The sequence below is a fragment of the Octopus bimaculoides genome, chromosome 16 (genome assembly GCF_046866305.1).
Source record: "Octopus bimaculoides isolate indiv1 chromosome 16, ASM4686630v1, whole genome shotgun sequence".
NCBI lineage: Eukaryota > Metazoa > Mollusca > Cephalopoda > Octopoda > Octopodidae > Octopus > Octopus bimaculoides.
The window spans coordinates 36,905,656-36,928,155 of NC_142943.1; the positions used below are offsets into that span (position 1 = coordinate 36,905,656).

Sequence of the window (22,500 nt, forward strand, 5' to 3'; positions counted from 1 at the left end):
TTCTTTGCTAGTATGCAACTCCCTTCTTCAATGAAAAATACTAATAATTAAAAACAAATATGCACGTATTCATACCGGTACAGTGTGTATATACAAACATACAAACATATATACAAAATGAAATGATACAAATACACAACATATTTTTCAGAGTAAATCATAGACTTTAGTAATTAACAATTGTACTGAATCACTTACAGGTGTTTATACATAATAATAGTAGATAGTAGAGGTCACCTGGGTATGTGTGTGTGTCGATTGGTACGTATGAGTACATACATATATATATATATATATATATATATATATGTGTGTGTGTGTGTGTGTGTGTGTGTGTGTGTGTGTGTATACATGCGTGTATATATCGGTTGGTACGGTGTGAGAGTGGTTGTATCTGTGAATTTAAATTAAGTTGGATATTATACAACAAAGGTGAGAATAGTTATGACTATCATTACTTCTTTTTTTTTTTGTTTTATAATATTGTTTTCAGTTTGTTTTTGCTTTTTGCTCTTTTTGAGGTTTTTTGTTTGTCTTTTTTTTTTATTCACTAATTTTTGTCACTGTGGGTGGGTGAAGTAAGTAACAGAAAATGTACAATTTATGTTAGTAATACTAGTAGCAATCGAGCGAGTAGCAGCCGGAAATACTACCAGTAGTAGCAGTAGTAGTAGCTATTGTTGTTGTTGTTGTTGTTATTGCGCGGTCATAAACAATACCAGCGGCACAGCGGTTGGTGTAAGTGCTATGCATGGATAAGCATCTCTTCTTCAAACCTTGCCAGTCTTGGTATCGCCGCGAGTGACGTATCAAAGATCGGATCACCAATAAATTGTTATAAATAAGGTGGAAAAAATATATAAAAAACAATAAGCAAAATAAGAATAAAAATGAAAATAAATAATACATATAAATAACAATAAAACTAGAACTAATCTTTTGTATTTGATCATAGTAGTTTGTGTGTGTGTTTTTTTTAGTTTTGTTATTCGTGGTAGTGTATTATTTGTTGGTCGTTTTCACTCATTGACCATGAACGAAAAAAAAAATAATACATAAATAGTAAATAGATATGGAAAAAAACAACAACTTCCCTCGAAAGAAACAATTAAAATATCGGCAAAAAAGAAAGAAAATGGAGGCTGTAAGCCTCTACCTTTTGCACTAAACGATCTTTGAAAACAACAAAAGTACATGGAGTTTGGCTTGTCTTCTCGCTTCAGAATTCTGTTTCTTTTAGTAACCAAACGCCTTCTACAAAATGTTTATTTAACAAAGCAATGTTGAACAAAAACGAGACCCCTATGATATATGCGGTCAGTTGAGTAGCTAGAAGTAAAGTTAAAATTTACTCAACTCGAGGTGTTTCCAGAGTGTACTTCATGCCATATTGGAATGTATACATACATACATACATACATACATACATACATACATACATACATACACACATACATACATACATACATACAGGACTTTCCCCAAGTACCAAATGTGAATTTGTCTGTTTTAACTAAAACTTAAAGATGGAACCTTGCATTTTTGTTGGAAACCGGCACCCTCCTCAGTGGAAGATTTATAATAATTAAAAAATATGAGACATACATACATACATAGAGACAGACAGACATATATACATACATACATTATGTATCTGTATGTATGTGTTGGTTTGCTGTTCCTTCGGCTGATATCATTATGTGCAATATTGGTGGTTGAATAGATTTTTTTCCTTTAATATGTTCCTTTGCATTATAACTTTAGGATCGTACTCCCTTTTCTGTGTGAGTTCTTTGATTTATACTTACTATTTTGTAATTATATGTTAAAACTAATTGTTTAATTTTATGTTGTTGATTCTAGTAAAAAGCAGGTGTCGTCATAAAGTTGTTCTCCTGCTGATTACTATGGTTTCCCGGGCAACGCTTGTGTTTTAATACTCTTGACACCACAATATTGAATAATAGTAGCCAGGTGTCGAAACCACAGTGATATCCGTTTGACAGCTGATGATGGGAATGCATATTTGGTCTGTCTTGCTTTCATGTAAAGTGGAAAGTGTTTGTGGATTCGTGAAGATTACATACATTGTTATTGACTGTTTACTTCCTACAAAATCGTATAACGCTTGGATAACGGAAAAGCTTTGGATAAAGATAACGGACCAGTGATTTACTGCTATTGACATGCAAGCTGGGAATTGTTCAATCTCAGCAGGCACAAAGGGACAAGAGGATCTGATATTGAAAAACTTTAAGACCCTGGAGAACCCAGAAACACCACGGACGCTTCATGATAACGATCCAGATTCATTCACATATACATATGCTAACACATATCATAAAGACGCATATTTGAATAAATGCACACGCACGCACACACACATAGACATATATATATATATATATATATATATATATATATATATATATATATATATACTTATACGCATGGGTTATCTCTCTCTCTCTCTCTCTCTCTCGCTCTCTCTCTCTCTCTCTTCTCTCTCTCTCTCTCTCTCTCTCTCTCTCTCTCTCTCTGTATATATATATATATATATATATAAATACACGTATGTAAATAAATATATTTGTATATGCATATATGGCTCTAATTATGAATAGACATAATGAGTATGCGTCTGTGTGACTGTGTCTTCGTGTATGTCCACGTGTGTATGTGTTTATGAAGGCACTAACGTACATGTATGAAAGTGAAAGTATAGAAATACACATAAGTATATAATGAACTTGTACAATGCTGACTCGCATCTTATTCGAATACACAAGTATGCAAACACATATGCACTCACTCACACAGTAACACCACACACACACACACACACACTATGCTTCCATCTATCAGATTTAATCAAAATTTCTTCTACTATTGACGAGGTGTAGAAGACACTTGCCAAAGGTGCCACGCAGTTGAATTGAACCTGAAACCAAGTGATAGCAACGCAAGCCTCTTAACCATACAACCACACCTGTTTAGATACGTGTGTGTCTACGTATGTATAAATGTGTGTATGTGTCTGTGAGAGAGAATCTCTATGTGTGTAGATACCTACACACATCTAATAGATTACCTTAATTTTACCATTTGCGAATTAATTGCAAAAATAAATTCCTTTTCTTTTATTCTTATACTAGTTTCAATCGTTTTGACTGGAGCCGTGCTGGAGCCTCGCCTTAAGGGGATTTTAGACGAAGCAATCGACTTCAAGACTTATTTTTGTAAGCCTAGTAAATATTCTATCGGTTACGTTTGCCGAACCGTTAAGTTACGGAGTTGTGAACACTCCAACATCGGTTGTCAAACGATGGTGGTGGGGACAAACACAGACAAATTCACTCATAAGGCTTTGGTCAGCCCGAAACTATAACAGAAGACCCTTGCCCAAAGTGCCACACAGTGGGACTGAACCCGGAACCATATAATTGAGAAGAAAGCTTGTTACCACACAGCCACAAAAGGGTGTGTATTTTGGAGGAAACTATCACGTAAGAGAAAAATGTAGAAAGAACACAAAAAAGTTAACTGAAAAAATCTCAAAAATAAATGAAAATAAAATGAACTTTTAAAGAAATATTGAATAAATAAATACTTGCATCTTATTGGGAAAACCGTCCATATTAAAATTAGATGTTCTTCCGTCTTTTTGTGTGTTATTTGTGAAAGTGATTAGAGGTGTGTGTGTGTATATATGTGTTTGTATATGTGTGAGTGAGTGTGTGTATGTGTGTTTGTGTGTTTGTGTTTGTGTGTGTGTGTGTGTGTCTGTGTCTGTGTATGTGTGTGTAGGTCTTAATCCACCTATCTTACCTCGTTTTATTACCGTCTTTTTGCCTTACGTAATTTTTTAAGCCTTCAACTTATCATTTGAAAGAACAAAATAAAAATAACGGGAAATTTTAAGTTTTACATATACCATCATATATATATATATATATATATATATATATATATATATATATATATATACACACACACACACAATTGTGTGTGTGCATGTATGTCTGTGTAAAGATTTTCTTTTCCTAAAGTGTAGTTATGTAGTATAGCAGATAATGCCTAAAATCAATCATGCTTGATGATCATGGAGGAAATGATGTTACATGCATATTGTGCATTTAATCCAACTGAATGACGAAACATGTCCAAAGTAGAAAGATCTGGATTTACACTAATTGACAAACAACGTGCTGAGAATGAAAAGGGTACATCTTGCTGTACTCTAGCATTAACGAAAAAAAAGAAAACAAGATATGTTGTTCATGTAAATACAAACACGCACGTATATATATATATATATATATATATATATATATATATATATATATATATATATATATATATATATATATACATATGTACACACATCGTATACAATATATATTTCTATATTTGTATATATATATGAATGCACGTATTCTGGCTACATATATATCTATCAATTTATCTATCTACACGTGTGTCTGTATGTACGTGCGTATATATATATGAGTGTGTGTGTATATATATATAGACATTATTATTATTATTGTTATTATAATTATAATTATAATAATAATGATAATGATAATTATAATGATAATTATCATTATTATCATCATCATCATCATCATCATAATTATCATTGTTTAGAATACCTTGATCTGGCGCTATGCGACTTAAAGTTTCGCAGGCTTCTCAGAGAAATCTCTTTCGTTCGTCCACTCACTCATATATATGTGTATATGTGTGTTCGTGTATATGTGTGTTCGTGTATATGTGTGCATGTATGTGCGTGCGTGCGTGTGTATGAGTATGTGTGTGTGTCTGTGTATTTATGCATATATGTAAATTCAGATACCTATGTATATGCGAATCTTTTCTACAATAGGCACAAGGCCTGAAACTTGCGGGGAGTGATTAAGTGCATGACTGGTACTTGTTTAATCGATCCCGAAAGGATGAAAGATATCGAGAATAATGAAGCCTATATAACTTTTATATGAAAACATAGATATAAATATATGTATGTATGCATGTATATATATATATATATATATATATATATATATATATATATATATATATATATATATATATAAAACACCTGAAAATCAAACTTGTAGCGTACCACAAGTTCAGCTAATATTTAATGATGAAATTTCCAGCTTCATATCATCTCCTGCGTTCTCTCTTCCTCCTCTTTCTCTCTTTTTCATTCTCTGTCTGTCTCTCTCTCTCTCTCTCTCTCTCTCTCTCTCTCTCTCTCTCTCTCTCTCTCTCTCCCTCTTTCACTGTATATATATATATGTATATATATATATATATATATATATATATATATATATATATATATATATATATATATATATATATAAGTATATACTTTCATATAAATATATGTAGATACTTACACATACTTGTGTGTGTGTGTGTGTGTGTGTGTGTGTGTGTGTGTGTGTGTGTGTGTGTGAGTGTGTGTGTGTCTGTGTGTGTCTGTGTGTATGTGTGTGTATGTGCGTCTGCATGTATGTTTTGAAACCCTAGATAAGAACGTGTTTAAGCTCCTAAATTATTTTGTAGATTACCATATTGTTAGAAAATAATGTATAAATGAAATTATCTGTGAAATAAACCTTGTCCGCTATCACGATAAGGATGAGCCAAAAGAAAAAAGTAAGAGGATCTATAAAACTGAAAACTAATAATAATAATAATAATAATAATAATAATAATAATAATAATAATAATAATAACAATAATAATAATAATAACAATAATAATAATAATAACAATAATAATATTGTTGTCTCTTGAGGTCTCTGGGTGAGACTTGGATCCAACTTGTACAAATGCAAAACAAAAGTCAAACATAAAATAATAATAATAATAATAATAATAACAATAATAATAATAATAATAATAATAATAATAACAATAATAATAATAATAACAATAATAATAATAATAATAACAATAATAATAATAATAATAATACTGCTTTCAAATTTTGGCTCAATGCTAGTAATCTTGGAGGAGATACGGCAATTACATTAGCCCCAGTCATCAACAGCTACTTATCTTATCGACCCCGAGAGGATGAAAGGTATTGTGGTTGCTGGTAGCATTTGAACTCAGAAGATAAAACCGACAAAATATTGTTAAGCGTTTTGTCCAACGCGGTAACGATTCTTCCAGCTTGCCGCCCTCATAATAATAATAATAATAATAATAATAATAATAATAATAATAATAATAATGATAATAATAATGATAATAATAATAATAATAATAATAATAATAATAATAATAATAATAATAATAATAATAATAATAATAATAAGATCAATGCCTACCTACAAAGAACTACCAGGCCAACATATTAAAGAACGGCAGCTCCCCATTATGTCGTATATGCCAACAACAAAATGAGACCATCGATCATGTTGTCTCCATGTGCAGTCTGCTTGCGCCTACAGAGTATCTCAACAGGCATGATAGAGCTGCACAATATATTCACTGGGTAATATACAAAAACCTGGACTTGTCCCATGATAAAAACTGGTGGGAACACAAACCACCCCCAGTACCATTCAAACTGACAGAAAGATAGACGCAAATAGGCCAGACATCATACTGAAAGATTTCAGACAAAAATCATGCCTCCTCATTGATATGACTGTCCCAATCGATATAAACGTATCTGTCAAGACCTACCAAAAACTGAGCAAATATAAAGATCTTGAAATAGAAATTAGCAAAATGTGGAATCTGAAGACGAAAACAATACCTATTGTCATAGGTGCCCTGGGAATGACAACGAAACGGGCTGATTACTACCTAGATCAGATTCCAGGAAACCCCCAAAATGGCTGAAGTTCAAAAGATAGTGCTCATGGGAACTGCCCATATCCTACGTAAAATACTGTCTATGTGATCTCAAATTTTAAAGCAAACATAATTTTCTTATGGTTTCTTAAACATTCACTTGAACAGAACTGTACAAATCCAAATATATGGTACCCTAGGCATAACACCTACATGAACTTCTAACTTGTCTCTTGAGGTCTCTGGGTGAGACTTGGATCCAACTTGTACAAATGCAAAACAAAAGTCAAACATAAAATAATAATAATAATAATAATAATAATAATAATAATAATAATAATAATAATAATAATAATAATAATAATAATAATAATAATAATAATAATAACAATATAATTCTAGTGATAGAATTTTCATCTACCACAAAAACCACAAACCAATGTGTATTCCATCATTCTTTGCTATCCTGCTACTATTTCAATAGTTTGGGAGGTCTTTTGTTGACTGGAATAAGTTTGACAATTTTTTTCATGAAGGGAAAGTTAATATTGTAGATTGATTCGATTTCTGCATGTTATTAGTACATATGTTATCGATACCTAGATAGCTAAAAATATAAAAATAAAACTTATTTTGTATCTCCACGTATTCTCAGAAACCGGAGAAAAAGAAACTCTATGCGCTAAATCATTTATAATTTTATTTCTCTATAGCGATATGTGTTCGTATATCGCGATTTAAAATAAGCTTCACTCTGGAGCAACGTTGGAGAAATAATTGAAATCTGAAATGATAAATGAATCCATTTTGCCTGTTACGTTTTCAGCAAGATTAACTGTGGAAGACATAATTCTAATCTTTAATATAATGAAACAATGCTATGAAAGTCTCCAAGCTCGCACATTAAAATATTTTCTCCGTTGGTTACAAGGGTTGAAGAAAATATTTAGGACTATACAAAAACAAAGGGCAGAGGATATGTGCATATATATATATACGAAAGCAATAAGGAATAACCATTTACAAGAAAACTGAATGCAAAATCCTTTAAATACGATAGTACTAATCAGAGGCTATCGAAGAACACCATCGATTTTGTATTATCCCGAAAATCAAAAGCACTGCAGGGAGGCGGCTCTTTTACATCTGTTCTCTTCAGCCAAAATACGTTAGCACAGTGCAGGCCTAGTAACTAGAGCTATACTCGAATCATTCACCCACTTTTCAACTAATATACACTGAGGATGCATCTACCTTTCCACCCTCACCATCATTTTCAATAGAAACTGAAGAATAAGATTAACATTTATAGAACATAGGTCTATTTATTCGTTTTTTTTAAATATTATTTTTATATTCACACACCATCACACATCTACACACCATGATCCACAAACTGAGCACGGAGACACAAAGCGCGTTATAAAACCAACCCAACCACGTGTCTTAACTACAAGCAAACTACTAATAGGTCTTATTTTAATATATTGTACATTAAATGATATTTATCTTTCACTGGATGCAGTAATTTTTTTTCTTTGTCGATTTTATCGCAACGGAACTGTAAATTGTATATGCAAGAATTCATGTTTGCATTATAACGGTGACATACGAATGGTACTCTAAACGAACAAACTGAATAACGAACGGTTTTTCCGAAGAAAACTAAACTCGCATAACGAGGTGAAATTTGAGCAAGGGACTCCGAGCAGAGCCCGCACGCATATACATGGTTGGTAAAGCATGCAGAATCCTTCCGTTAACGTTTATGTACGCATTTCGTGTAGCTTGGAGTGGATTACCCCTTTTCTGTGTATTTCAATTACTCATATACGAATCTAGTAAATGAACAGGACACTAGAACGGACTGCGCTCACAGTATGTGTGTGTTTGCATATATATATATATATATATATATATATATATATATATATATATATATATATATATATATATATGTACGCACACACACAATATATATATGCATATAATATATATATGCGTATAGAATGCATATGTATGTTCATCTATATATATATATATATATATATATATATGAAAAAAGACACAAAGACAAAGAAAACTATGCAAACCAAATTAAAGGTCCTACCTTCAAATATTTCGGCTGATATATCAAATATCAATAGGATACTACGCCGTGAATTGTGGTGGACAAACGGGCCTCCTGCAAACAGTTAGTTCCCTATAAAATAATAAGAAATACCTCGTTAGATAATATGTATGTAACACATTATACACTAAAATAAATAAAAAAAAACAATGAATCTCAAAGAGTAAAAGATTTTTCTTTTTGTCTATGATGTAAGCGAACATTTGCGTCAAATGGTGTGCTACTGACACCAACAGTTGACCTCACATTTAATGGGTTTTCTTTTATAATATAAAGTATAGTTTGACTGAGATATTCTCTGCATGCATCTACAATCATACACAGGAACGCACACAAACACACACACAATGCAACATATACATGTATATATATATACCCATTCATGTAGGATACCGACATACATACATACAGGTTTTTACACATACATATCAAAAATACTAATTTGTTTTACTGTCAATTATTGGCTTCAGTGTGCAGCACCGCTATCTTTACGTCAAACATACCCATTCAGAGAAGTTTTCCATCCTTACACTTATTTTCATGGATTTGCATATATTGAATGGCAAAGCTTTACAAAATTTTGCATTAGATATGGTTAAAGCATGAACTTATATATTTGTTATTAGTTGCTGCATGCCCCGTAGATAAGAGCACAGAAACGAAATTTTGTGCTGCCAAAGCGTCTCTGAGCAGAGTAGATATATAGCTATCTTCTTAACCTAATTTAGCAAAATTGCGGTGGAACCACGTAGATACCACTGTCAATATTCCTGTAACATTCAGAACAAAATTTATGCATCTCTGAAGATTTAATTATGCAATTGTATTATATAATTTACATAATCGATCATCATCTTTTGTTAAAGAAATATGCGTAGGGCGATATAACAAGATATTTTATAGACAATCCATCCTGCTATGTTTTCTTTTCTACATGTACTCTCTGAGTTACCTAGCAGTAGATTTCAACCAAATGATACTTGAGCTATAAGTCGAGTCGTCCTCGGTGTTTTCATTTAGATATACGGGACTACATATGAAGTTCTACATATTTGTTGCTTGCTCTTCATTTTAAAAATTAAATCGCAACGTGTATGTGTGTGTTTTCTCTCAGTCATTTACTCACAAAACCATGTATGTATGTATGTATGTATGTATGTATGTATGTATGTAGTGAAGGTGTGGCTTAGTGGTCCGGGTATTCGGCTCACGAACGTAAGGTCGTGAGTTCGATTCCCTGTACGCGTTGTGTCCTTAGGCAATGCATTTTATTTTACACTGATCCAATCCACTCAGCTGGCAAAAATGAGTAGTACCTGTAATTCAAATGGGCCAGCCTTGTCACATTCTGTGTCACACTGATTCTTCCTGAAAACTACGTTAACGGTACACGTGTCTACGAAGTGCTCAACCACTTCCAGGTTAATATCACGAACAGGCTGTTCTTGATCGTATCAACTGAAACAATCGTCTAGTAAAAGACGGAGTGCCAGTGATGTATGTATGTATGTATGCATTTATGTATGTATGTATGTATGTATGTATTTATGTGTGCATGTATGCATAAGTTTGTGCGTGTTTTTGAGTAAAAAATATGTGAGAGAAGCTTATTTCGTGAAATATTTACAACACTCAAAGGAAAACGAAACCAGTCAAAAATTAAAACAAATCTAAATAAATTAAGAAGGCTTGACGTAAATTAATGAGTGAATGAATTAAACAAAGAAAGAAAAAGCAAGAAATGAAAGAATGAAAAGAGAAAAAGGAAAAGACAAGGAATGAAAATGATAGATAACTGTTATATATATAGTAAAGATGAATCACATATAGTAGAAATAAGAGAGCTAATTAGAGGGAGTTTAAAATGGCGACTGTTTTGTGTTATGTCTGTTAACGTAAAAGTACACGATGGAAAACTTAGAGCGGAAGTTATTTCGTGAAATATTTACAACACTCAAAGCGAAATAGCTAGAGACGCGGTGATAAGTCAAGCTAATTATATAATCCTCGTATCTCATTCTCTCCGGTTGATATCGCTTCAACTACACGCATAGTTAAAATAAATAAATAAATAAACGAAGAAAAAGGTAGATATTCATCAACGAGTCGTTCTGACTGATAGATATTAGGATCGAGTTTGTCCCTTGAGGAAAAACTTTAGAGATTTCTATAAGAACTGGCGCCTCGGTTTATATTTGTTTTTAGCCAACAGACGAAAGGATACAGAATCAACAGTGAAAAGAGGTCGATTGGCTCAGTGATTATACGACTGTACTGATGGATTCTCCTCCTCCTTCTTCTTTTCATTAGTTTCAATAATGCCAATGTCTAATCCAAGCTAAGATAAAACGAACACGAGAAGGAGCCACAACACAGTACGTGATCCAGCAACAAATAGTAGGCAAATCACCTTGAATATGAAGCTGCCAATTGGCAAATCACGCTCTACCATGTTTTGAATAAAGGACATACTACAGAGACTAACTCGTATTAGATAAAGAGACGAGATAAGATGAATGGCTTCATCATAGTTTTGTCTGATTAAGCATTTGATAATGTAGATCAATCTTTCTCAACCCCCTTTCACTTATGGACCCCTTTGGTTCCTATTTTACTCAGATGGACCCTCCTAGCAATTCTATGTTTAAAAAAAAATCATAAAAAATTTTGTAATTATAAAATTTTCCGGATCCGATCGAATCAAGGTATTTAAATAACAAAGGCACCAAGGTAGAGTCAGGGATGGCGTACCTGTGTATTAGTAGTGTGTACAGAGGCTCTCGTACTTACTCAAGTAAATATGGATTTGTTCTTCCAGTTACGCATACATTCACAAGCATGGACCAAATAAAAAAGCATGTCTAGATATGCAACTATATGCATGAGAATACATACATAAAATATACAAATCTGCACATACATACATACATACATACATACATACATACATACATACATATATACATACATATATACAAATTCTGTACCCAAGATACACTTTCAGCTTCATACATTTATTGAAGCAACAGGATGCGTATAATCCCGTCTGGAGCAATGTATGATTGAAATTGGGTTGTTGATGAGAGAACGCAACTCCTTAATCCATATACTACAAATGACCACGAGATCTAGGACTATAGATATCTGCAAGGCTTTCTTAGGATTTAAAGGATTCTGAACAAAACAGGATACCTTCTTTCATAGCCTTGCTTCCAAGCAGGTGACCCGTCAAAATTAACACTAAATTAAAAACATAGAACATATATATAGTTAGAAAAAAACGTACACATGTTGATCAAAATTATCATTAATTCAAGATAGTATCAAATGAACATGCGACATCTGTGATTGCTCTTTGCATGTTATATTACTGAAGCGATGTTCCGGCTTGAAATATTTGAATTAAAATTGTAAAGACATCTTTCATTTCATAACAACAGTGATTGAAGCAAAGCTGTGATAAAGGGAATTACATATTCTTAAGTAGACACATTGTTTAATTTCCGTTGTCCTTTCATTAATTTCATGCCAGTAATTTTAGACTGAAAGTTTATTTCAGTTGTAACTTCTTCATGGTAACACGTAATCCGGAAGACATAACACATTGACGACTACGAAACAATGCAAAATTACTATTGAAAGAATTTTGAATAATATGTAAAATGAATAGTTAGGCAGCCAATATGCGGAAACGCCAGAACATCGGATCGACTGTTATGCTGTAATCGTTCAAATTCCACCCAAACCAATTTTGATTTTCATTGTTTAACACATTTGTTACAATATTTCTGCGGAATAACAAAGACTTTGCTTTTGTTAATTTGAAAGTAATGAAGAATTCAGTCAAATAACTTTGTAATTATCAAATTGGCGTCTGGAATCTTATGATAATTCTGCTTGTCAGTCCGAAACTTAGCCCGTCGGTAACGCTTCCACGTGATTAGAGAAGAAGAGGGAGAAAAAAAAGAGGGTGACATAAAAAGAATGAGAGACAAAAAGAGGGATAGAAATAAAAAGGGAGAGGGAAGTATCCGTGATGTGAGGTAGAGAAAACGTAAATGAATTGCTTTCACATGATTAGTTGAAGGGAAATACAGTACAAGAGAGAGAAAGAAAAAGGAGAGAGAGAAAAGGAGGATAAGGCGAAGAGTGAGACAGAAAGATGGACAAAGAAAAAAAACAGAGAAAGTAAAAGACGGAAACAGAGACAGAGGGAGAGAGAAGCGCCCATGACCTGAGATAGGGGGACGTAATAGTTATTACGTGGTTAAAAATTTCTTTTTAAATATGTTAATAAGTACGTGTATTTTTCGGCAATCTCGTTAAGTCACTCACAATAAGACTAAACATTGAGGCAACTAAGGTCGAAGTTATGAATGACAAATTTGAAAAACTGTTCCAGCATGGTCCTAGTTTAGTTACTAAAAATTGCAAAATAAAAGAATACAATAAAAAATAAAATAATTAACACCAAGACTTTTGTTTAAGATGTGATGAAAGTAGTTAAGAAAAATTAAGTAATTAAACGAAATTAATATTCGTAGGTTCCGTGTTCTTATACCAAGTAGATGTGGTTGGAATATCACTCTGAGTTTATTTTGTATTTCACAAAGGTGTATTGTAAATAATGTCGGTATTCTTTAATTCTTTTACTCGGTCATGCGGCTGCAGTCATGCTGGAGTACCACCGCGGAATGAGTAAGTAATCGGAAATAGACACTAGCTGAAATCAATAAATGAATAGCCTATAATATTGTATGTGTGTGTGTTTGTGAGTCTATTCGTGTGTGTGTACGTGTGTTGGTGCACGCGGGTGCATATGTCTTTTGTGTATATATGTATATGTATTTCTCTTAGGTTTGAAGGTTTTATTCGATCATATCGATCCCGGTATCTTATACTATCGGGGTTTTTTTTGCCGAACTGTCAAGTCACGTGGACATAAACAAACTGAAACTAATTGTCAAGTGATATGACGACAACCACAAATATAAAGATAGACAGATTGATGAATAGAGAGATACGTACAAAAATAGATACATGTATGTGCGCATACATACAGATTCTTTATGTTTCATCAGAACATGACTTCAAGTTTCTACTAAAGATATACAAATAAATGCTTCAAGCTCACAACGCCGGTACAAGTAGACATTGTCCAGGCAAGACGCGCGCGCGCGCCTGTCATTATGAATTTGCCACAAATAAATGCCAGAAACAATAAGGATCTACCAAAGTGTCGTAAACCAATATACTTAACATACATGTATAACTTTTTAATATATGGATATAAATATATATATGAATATATATATGTATATACACACACACACACACACACACACACACACACACACATATATATATATATATATATATATATATATATATATATATATATATATATATATATATATATATATATATATATATATATATAATTATTACAAATTAAAAGGGTAAAGATTTATCAATTTATTAATTTATTAATAAATCAACAATTAATAATTTTTACCAAGCCCTTCGGTATGTAAGCACCATTATCGGTGGAGAACTTATTTAAAAGTTCCCATACATTTATAAACATAATTAAGGGATCAGCAAGCATTTGCTTCACCATATACCGAAGTTCAGAAATAGCAGCTAATGGTGCTTACATACCGAAGGGCTTGGTAAAAATTATTAATTGTTGATTTATTAATAAATTAATAAATTGATAAATCTTTACCCTTTTAATTTGTAATAATAATTCACTCCCTGATAGTAAACGCAAAGCTTCTGCGGTATTGTTTGTAACGCACATGGTAATTTCTTGAGGAGGAAGTAGTGGAATGGCTGGCCGAGGTAAGTTCGGTTATGCTTTCAGATTGTGTCGAGGCATGATATTCACTCGTTCATACTTGCGCGGTTTGCTAGCATAGTCGAATGTACTACTGGAATATCATACCGATGACGGAAATTGAAATTCATCATTCATAATCCAGTAACGCGTCTATGATTAACTTTAAATGGTTAGTTTTCATTGTTTTTTGTTCTTGTTTTTGCCTTTGTGAGTTACAAGTAATGCGATCTGTTGGAGTCTCAAACTTTTTTAGCTACTATTTCTGAACTTCGGTATATGGTGAAGCAAATGCTTGCTGATCCCTTAATTATGTTTATATATATATATATATATATATATATATATATATATATATACATACGTAGTATAAATATATATAAGAATACAGATAGATATTTATAATTACACTCAAACGCAAACCCATAGATGTCTGTATGTATAAATTCGTATCATGTTTGTTAGTGTAGAGTTGTGTGCTCGTGCGTGTGTATTTTTTCCCGCACGCGCATGTGTGCGTGCGCGCGCGCGCGTGTATATATGTACATACATGCACATATATCATCGAGAACCGGCATGCTGCTATGAAATACGAAAATAATCAATGTCCAGCTCCGAATGTTTATGAGCAGTTTGGTCCGTTGTTAGGTGGTAGCTAGACAGTTCCTGCTGGCCCCGATGCCCATTAAAATTTTTTCTCCGTTGACCATTTCATACCAAGCCCTAAAAACGTCACCGTTCCCTTTATTTCACTCAGAATTTTCCCTTTTCAATGACTTCAAAAGGAAAAACGAAAACAAAAAAAAAGGAGCACACGGATTTTATATGAGCAATGTGTATTCTTTCGTTTATATACATTCACACTGAGAATAAGGTTCTAGGAAAAAATTAGATATCGATAGAATACACATACATGTATATGTATGTATTTGTGTATGTATGTATGTATGTGTATGTGTTTGTGTGTATGTATGTCTGTGTGTATGTATGTGTATGTAAGTATGAGTATGTATGTATGAGTGTGTGTATGTATATATGTCTGTATGTATGAGTGTGTGTATGCATATATGTGTGTATGTATATATATATGTGTGCACGTATGTATGTTTTTATCATGTGTGTGCGTGTGCATGTGCGTATGTATGTGTGTATGTATGTGTGTATGCGTAATGCCTTGCGAGTTAGTTTAATAGACGGAAACTGTGTTGAATCCTCTCATGTGTTTATATCCATGCATTTATATATGTATGTATGTATGTATGTATGTATGTATATGTATGCCTCACTGTGTTTGTCCCCCACTATCACGTGGAAATCGGTACTCGTTTCTTTCCATCCCTGTAATATGACAGTTTGGCTAAGGAAATCAATTGAATTATGTCTTTAAGACTATTACTGAGGTTCGATTTGTTTATCGTTCTCATGAGGAGACGCAAACAATCACTTCCCACTAAGAAAGCGAACGTATGTGATAAAGAAAGAAAGAAAGAAAGAAAGAAAGAAAAAAAGAAACAAAGAAACAAAGAAACAAAGAAACAAAGAAACAAAGAAAGAAAGAAAGAAAGAAAGAAATATAATGAAACAAAGTGGGAGAGATTTTGGGCATGGCTTACTGGTTAGAGCGTCGGACTAACAATCATGAAGTAGATTCCCTGACCGGGCTGACGTTGTGTTCTTGAGCAAAACACCTTATTTCACGTTCCGCCGGTTCTCACATTTGTAGAAATGAGCTGCGACGTCATTGGTGCCAAGTTGTATCGGCCTTTGCATTTCCCTTGGATAACATCAGTGGCTTGGAGAAGAGAGGCTGGTATGCATAGGCGACTGCTGGTCTTCCATAAACAGACTTGCCCAGATTTGATCCTCTGAGAGTAACTTTCTAGGCGCAATCCTATAGTCAGTCATGACCGAATGGAGATTTTACATTTTTACACGTCACATTTATTGCTCTGCGGCCACGCTGGAGCACGGTATTGAACGTTTAGTCTTTTAACTCACCACCTTGTCTATTTCAAGCCTGGTATTTTCCCTTTCGTTATGTCTTTTGCTGAATTGTTTCTTACCAGGACATAAACAGAACAACAATAGTTGTCAAACGATCAATTAATAGAAATGCTAAGATATATACTCGACTGTTAAAAGTAGATAGATAGATAGATAGATAGATAGATAGATAGATAGATAGATAGATAGATAGATAGGTAGGTATGTAGGTAGGTAGGTAGGTAGGTAGGTAGGTAGGTAGGTAGGTAGGTAGGTAGATGTAGATATGGAATTTCAACTTCACCACCAGCAATAGAGTAAGCATTACTGATGCGCATTCTATGCGTTCCAGCACCCAAAGGCTGCGCCCATCCAAGAGCACCGTCAGTGGTATCACCTTTCCAATGGCCATTCGTATGTGGTTGGCTTTTGATGAAGGAAGGTGTTCGATATTACTACCCTCTTTTGAGTTTTTGCCGCGATGTAGGTTCCTTCGATAGCAGGAAGTCAAATTGTTTCTTAGAAACATCTACCCCTACTCCATGTAGATCTCTCAGATGTATTGGCAATGTATTAAATAACCGTGCGCTCTTGAATTCCAAGAACTACGCCCTTGATGTAGTGGTGCGCCAGTATAGCTTGAAGAATACTGACTTAAAACAATAAAATATCATCTACATAATAAATAATGGACAACTAGATATTGGAAGAGATATTAATGAAAAACAGGAAAACAGTTCCATTGAAAATTGGTTTTATTCCTGAATACAACCTCCGTCTATTATGAAGTGTTAAAAAAGATAATCTAACACGTTTGGTGTTTTGTGTATCGAAAATGTCCAAAATGAGATTTGTTCGGTGTAATTGTCTCAGCTGCAACTCATAGTCTCAGAGGAAATCACATGCTAAACAAGTACACATACACTCAGTCACACACATGCGTACACACACACGCATGCATATATATATATATATATATATATATATATACATACATATACGCATATATGTATGCACGTATGTATGTATATGTGTATGATTGAATATATGCATATATATATATATGTGTATGTGTATTAATGTACGTATGTATGTAAACACATATAAACACGCAATATCGATGTAAGTTTTAAAAGTATGTGCATACATGTGTGTTCGTGTGGGCGCACGCGTGTGCGAAGGAGTTCGATTCTTATCACAGACTGCTTAGTTCGCAGAAACTACGCGCTGCTTTCTACTTTAAAATTTTAGACTCGTTTATACCCATATCATGGGAGTGGAATTTTAAACATGGACACAAGCGGAAATCCTTCGTGAGCCTGAGTGTCAATATATACACATATATATATATATATATATATATATATATATATATATATATATATATATATATATATATATATATATATATATATATATATATATATATGTATATATATATATATATATATATGTATGTATGGATGTATGTATGTTTATGTATGTATGTATGTATGTATATAATCATTTATCTTTTAACTGTGTCAGTCATTAGATTGTAGTCATCCTGTTACACCGCCTCAATCAAAGGAATCCACTTCAGGACCTCTTTTTTTTTTGGGGGGGGGGGGGTTCACTATCCATCATTTTGGAAGTGACTCAGTGGTTCCCGAACTTTTTAGAGACGCGACCCACTATTTATGACACCAGTTTATGGCGACCCACTTAACTCTACTGGGTAAAGACATTAAGGAAAGAAACAAATTTATTTCACGTTACATTTTCATTGAGACCTGTAAGAAGGATGAGCCTGTTTCTTGCTACACTCAATAATAGAATTAAAAAAGCCTACTGCTTGATAAAACACCAGTCTGGTATTTGAAAACATGAGTCTTGAACTATCTCGATAGACAGCAGTTAATCAAAGCTAATGCGTAATTCTATAACTTTTTGCGACCCACTAGGATTCGGTTCGCGACCCATCAGTGGGTCGCGACTCATAGTTTGGGAACCACTGGACTAGATTATATAAGGTCTACATTTTATGTGACGTGTATTTTGCATATGTAATACTAAGAGCGAGATTTGACAGCAAGCCAAGTGTGTACCTAAGAGAATTTCCCATTGGGTCGCTTCATAAGTTTTAGAATTAAACGTGAGAATGCAAGTTACTGACATTCATGAAGAGTTTAATAAGTATACAAATCGGTCGCCACTGATTGCTAAGATCTAAGGCCCAAATTTTCACAGTAACGTGACATGCGCCAGATTTGATGCAGTTTTGCATGTTACTATAGCAACTCACATATCCCTTTACCCAGGAAGGTGTTATTACCTTAGCAACAGACATTAATAGGAATTTAAATGCCTGTAACACTAAACGGTGTTGTCATAGAAACAGGCATCGGTATCATCAGAAGACAAAGAGGAGGAGGGAAGAAATGATAATGTGAGGTGGTGGGGATAGAAAGGGGGAGCTTCACAAAGGGACAAGCATATAGTGAGAAAACAGAATGAAAAAATATATTGAACGAAGGTATAGAAGACCAATAAAATGAAAGAGGGAAAGAGAATGAATGAAAGAGAGGAATTAAAGAAGAGCGAGAGGAACGGACATAGAAACAGAGACAATCCATCAAAGAAAAGGCGACGTTAAAAAATCTTGACGTGCAAATGAAGACAAAATACCGTGTGAGTGTGTGCGTGAGAGAGCGATGGATAGAGACAGAAAGAGAGAGAGAGAGAGAGAAAGAGAGAGAGAGTAATGTAAAAAGAGAGAGAGAGAGAAAGAGACAGGGAGAGAAGATAGAGTTAGGGTGAGAGGGTGGTAGAAAGAGAGACAGATAGAGACAGAGACAGAAAGGCACGTTATGTCGTATGTGTACAAGAGTTGGAAAGTCACTTCGATACAAATTACAACAAATCTTTAATTGGCTTTTGAACTAATTTCAGATTTAACATTAAACATCACACAATACTTCACTGAGACTATACTCTCTGTGTGTGTTTGCGTGTGTGTGTGTGTGTGTGTGTGTGTGTGTGTGTGTGTGTGTGTGTGTGTGTGTGTGTGTGTGTGTGCGTGTATATGTGTCTGTGCGCATGTGCATGAGTGTGTGAATTTGTGTGTGAATTGAGTGTGTGAATTTGTTTCTCTCCTTATTTCTTTCTGTGTTCCTTTCAGTTGAAGAGCGTAGCTCGAAACGTCAAAGACTTTCTCTATTCCCGAGCGTTAAACTAATACATCCATTTGTTGTTTACACCACCTGTCTTCGTCTGTTGTTTTTTGGGTTTTTTTTGTTGTTTTTTTGTGAATTCTCCCTATATATATATATATATGTGTGTGTGTGTGTGTGTGTGTGTGTGTGTGTGTGTGTGTGCAGAGATAGCATCAGAGGGAACGAGTGAGGCAGACAGAGAAACAGAGGGATGGAAGAGATAGGTAATTCCAGTGTAAGAGGAGTAAATGTAGAAAATATATTGCACCAGAAAGAGACGATAGATTGCTGAAAATTGAACAGTCGAAATATATGAACAAAATGGACAATTATTAAAATCGGTCGTCCTGAAATAAAAGCAAACGAAGCATGAACGGTTGATAGAATTCCTGAAATCATTTCATGCTTCAAAAGTCATTGCTCACTTTCTCTATAGCCTTATATACGATGCTTGATATAGTATTTATCGATGATGCTACGACTACTTATCACGCATACAGCTACTATTGTTGTAACTACTACTACTACTACTACTACTACTACTACTACTACTACTACTACTACTACCACCACCACCACCACCACCACCACAAACATATATATATATATATATATATATATATATATAAATATATATATATATATATATATATATATATATATATATATATATATATATATATATATATATATGTATGTATGTATGTATGTATGTATGTATGTATATCAGCGAAAAGCTTGTTGCTTAAGAATATTCCACTTACCAACAAAACGGAATATTTGAAACACATATGTATGTGTGTGTGTTTGTATGCATATATGCATATATATATGTATATATGCATGTATATATGTATGTGTGTATGTATGTATGTACATATATACGTGGGTGTATGTATGAATATATATTTGTATCTATATACACACATACACATATGTACATACATTATGCATACATATATATTTACATACATTCATACACACATACATACATGCATACATACATGCATACATACATACATACATACATACATACATACATAAATAAATACATAATAGGTGCAACGCCACTTCGAGTTATGCCAGAACTTGTTTGCTCTTTTAAAAATGAACAGTGCAGTTGTGAATTTTTACGCCTGCTAGCGATGTACACACTTTGCACGGATGTAGTATCGACAGATGCATCTTGCAGCAGGTGTTCAGAGAGCTTACCACCAACGCTAAGACATACCTTCGTTCCATCATGAAATTTTTCATTGAGTGTTTTACCCTTTTCAGGTACGGCCAACCGTTGTCTGCAAGACATACTTGAGATATTAACCAAGATGCTAAAAACCAAGGAATGTTTGTACCTGAAGCTTTTTCAAAACGAGGAAATGGGCCACTTTTACTGCATTAAGAGCGTATGCATTTGCCTAAGAATAGTTAACATTACTGGAGGCAAATGAAGTCGTAGTTTTTACATCATAGTTTTCCTTCTCCAAGACAGATGTCTAAATAATGACTAGCAATCGCTTAGTTCCAGGTTCCAGGTTAGGAATGGCAGAACACCCTGCCGCCCTTTGACAGCTATTGTTTTTCGTCCTGCAAAGCAGGATGTAAAACGAAAAACCATCCTCTTCATTGCGCAGATTTGGTAGGCTTATCGGTTTAGTCGTTGGCGGTCCGATCAAACGAAAGATTGTACTGGGTTATAGGTTACCAGTAGCTCTAAGAGAAACATATAACATTCGCTGTGAAAAGTAAACAAATTTATCATGCAAAATGTTTTATCTAACAATGAGCAGACAATAGGAATGCTCTGTCTAGTCTGCACTCTCCTTAGACCTTCATCAGAGAAAGAAGATACACCTAACTGAGGAGAGATTAATAGCTTATATCTAGTTATTGTGTGAACAGATTAGAACACAGCTAACCTGGGTAACATAATTGGCATAATAATGCATGCCTTGATAAAATGAAATAAAGACAACATTCGCAGTGATCTACACAAAATATATGCGAATAAATTATTAGAAATTTCATGTTTTTACAAGAATAAATTCAGCCTTAAGAGAGCATAAGTAAACAAGATTGTTCCTTCCCCCCTCCCCTCTCTCTCTCTCATTCTCTTGAAGAATTGAATTATACTTGTATTACTTTCGACCGGGAATTTAGCCGTCATATCTAAACGTGTTCAGACCAATGAGGCAGGAAACGGCTCTGCATTGATTAGACCAATTGTTAGAGCAAACTCAAGTTGATATTTGTAAGAAGAAAATAGCAGATCGAAACTCTACGATTTGTTCACCATGGTGTGTGTATATGTATATATAGATTTATATGATGATTGCTTCATCTTGACAGATGATAGCCGTCCCATCAACACTCACACCACACTCAGTAACACAGCACAAGCACTCCGTTGATGAGCCTATAGATAACTGTTAAGACCAGCTGCTGACTTACGTGGTTTAAAACACGAGTGACAGATATTATTTAAGTTTCTTCTATATCTTTACTCTTCGGAATCTGATTCTGAAGGAATG

At 33.8% G+C, this 22,500-nt stretch overlaps 1 non-coding gene across 2 annotated transcripts in view; it reads right to left on the reverse strand.

Moving 5' to 3' along the window:
- The window catches only part of LOC106880643 (uncharacterized), a 194,380-nt gene that overhangs the window by 126,032 nt on the left and 45,848 nt on the right, over window positions 1-22,500 (reverse strand). For both annotated transcript variants that reach the window (XR_016244706.1, XR_016244707.1), the window contains exon 2: window positions 8,936-9,028. This is a non-coding gene — a transcript (uncharacterized LOC106880643). The remainder of the gene's footprint in view (window positions 1-8,935; window positions 9,029-22,500) is intronic.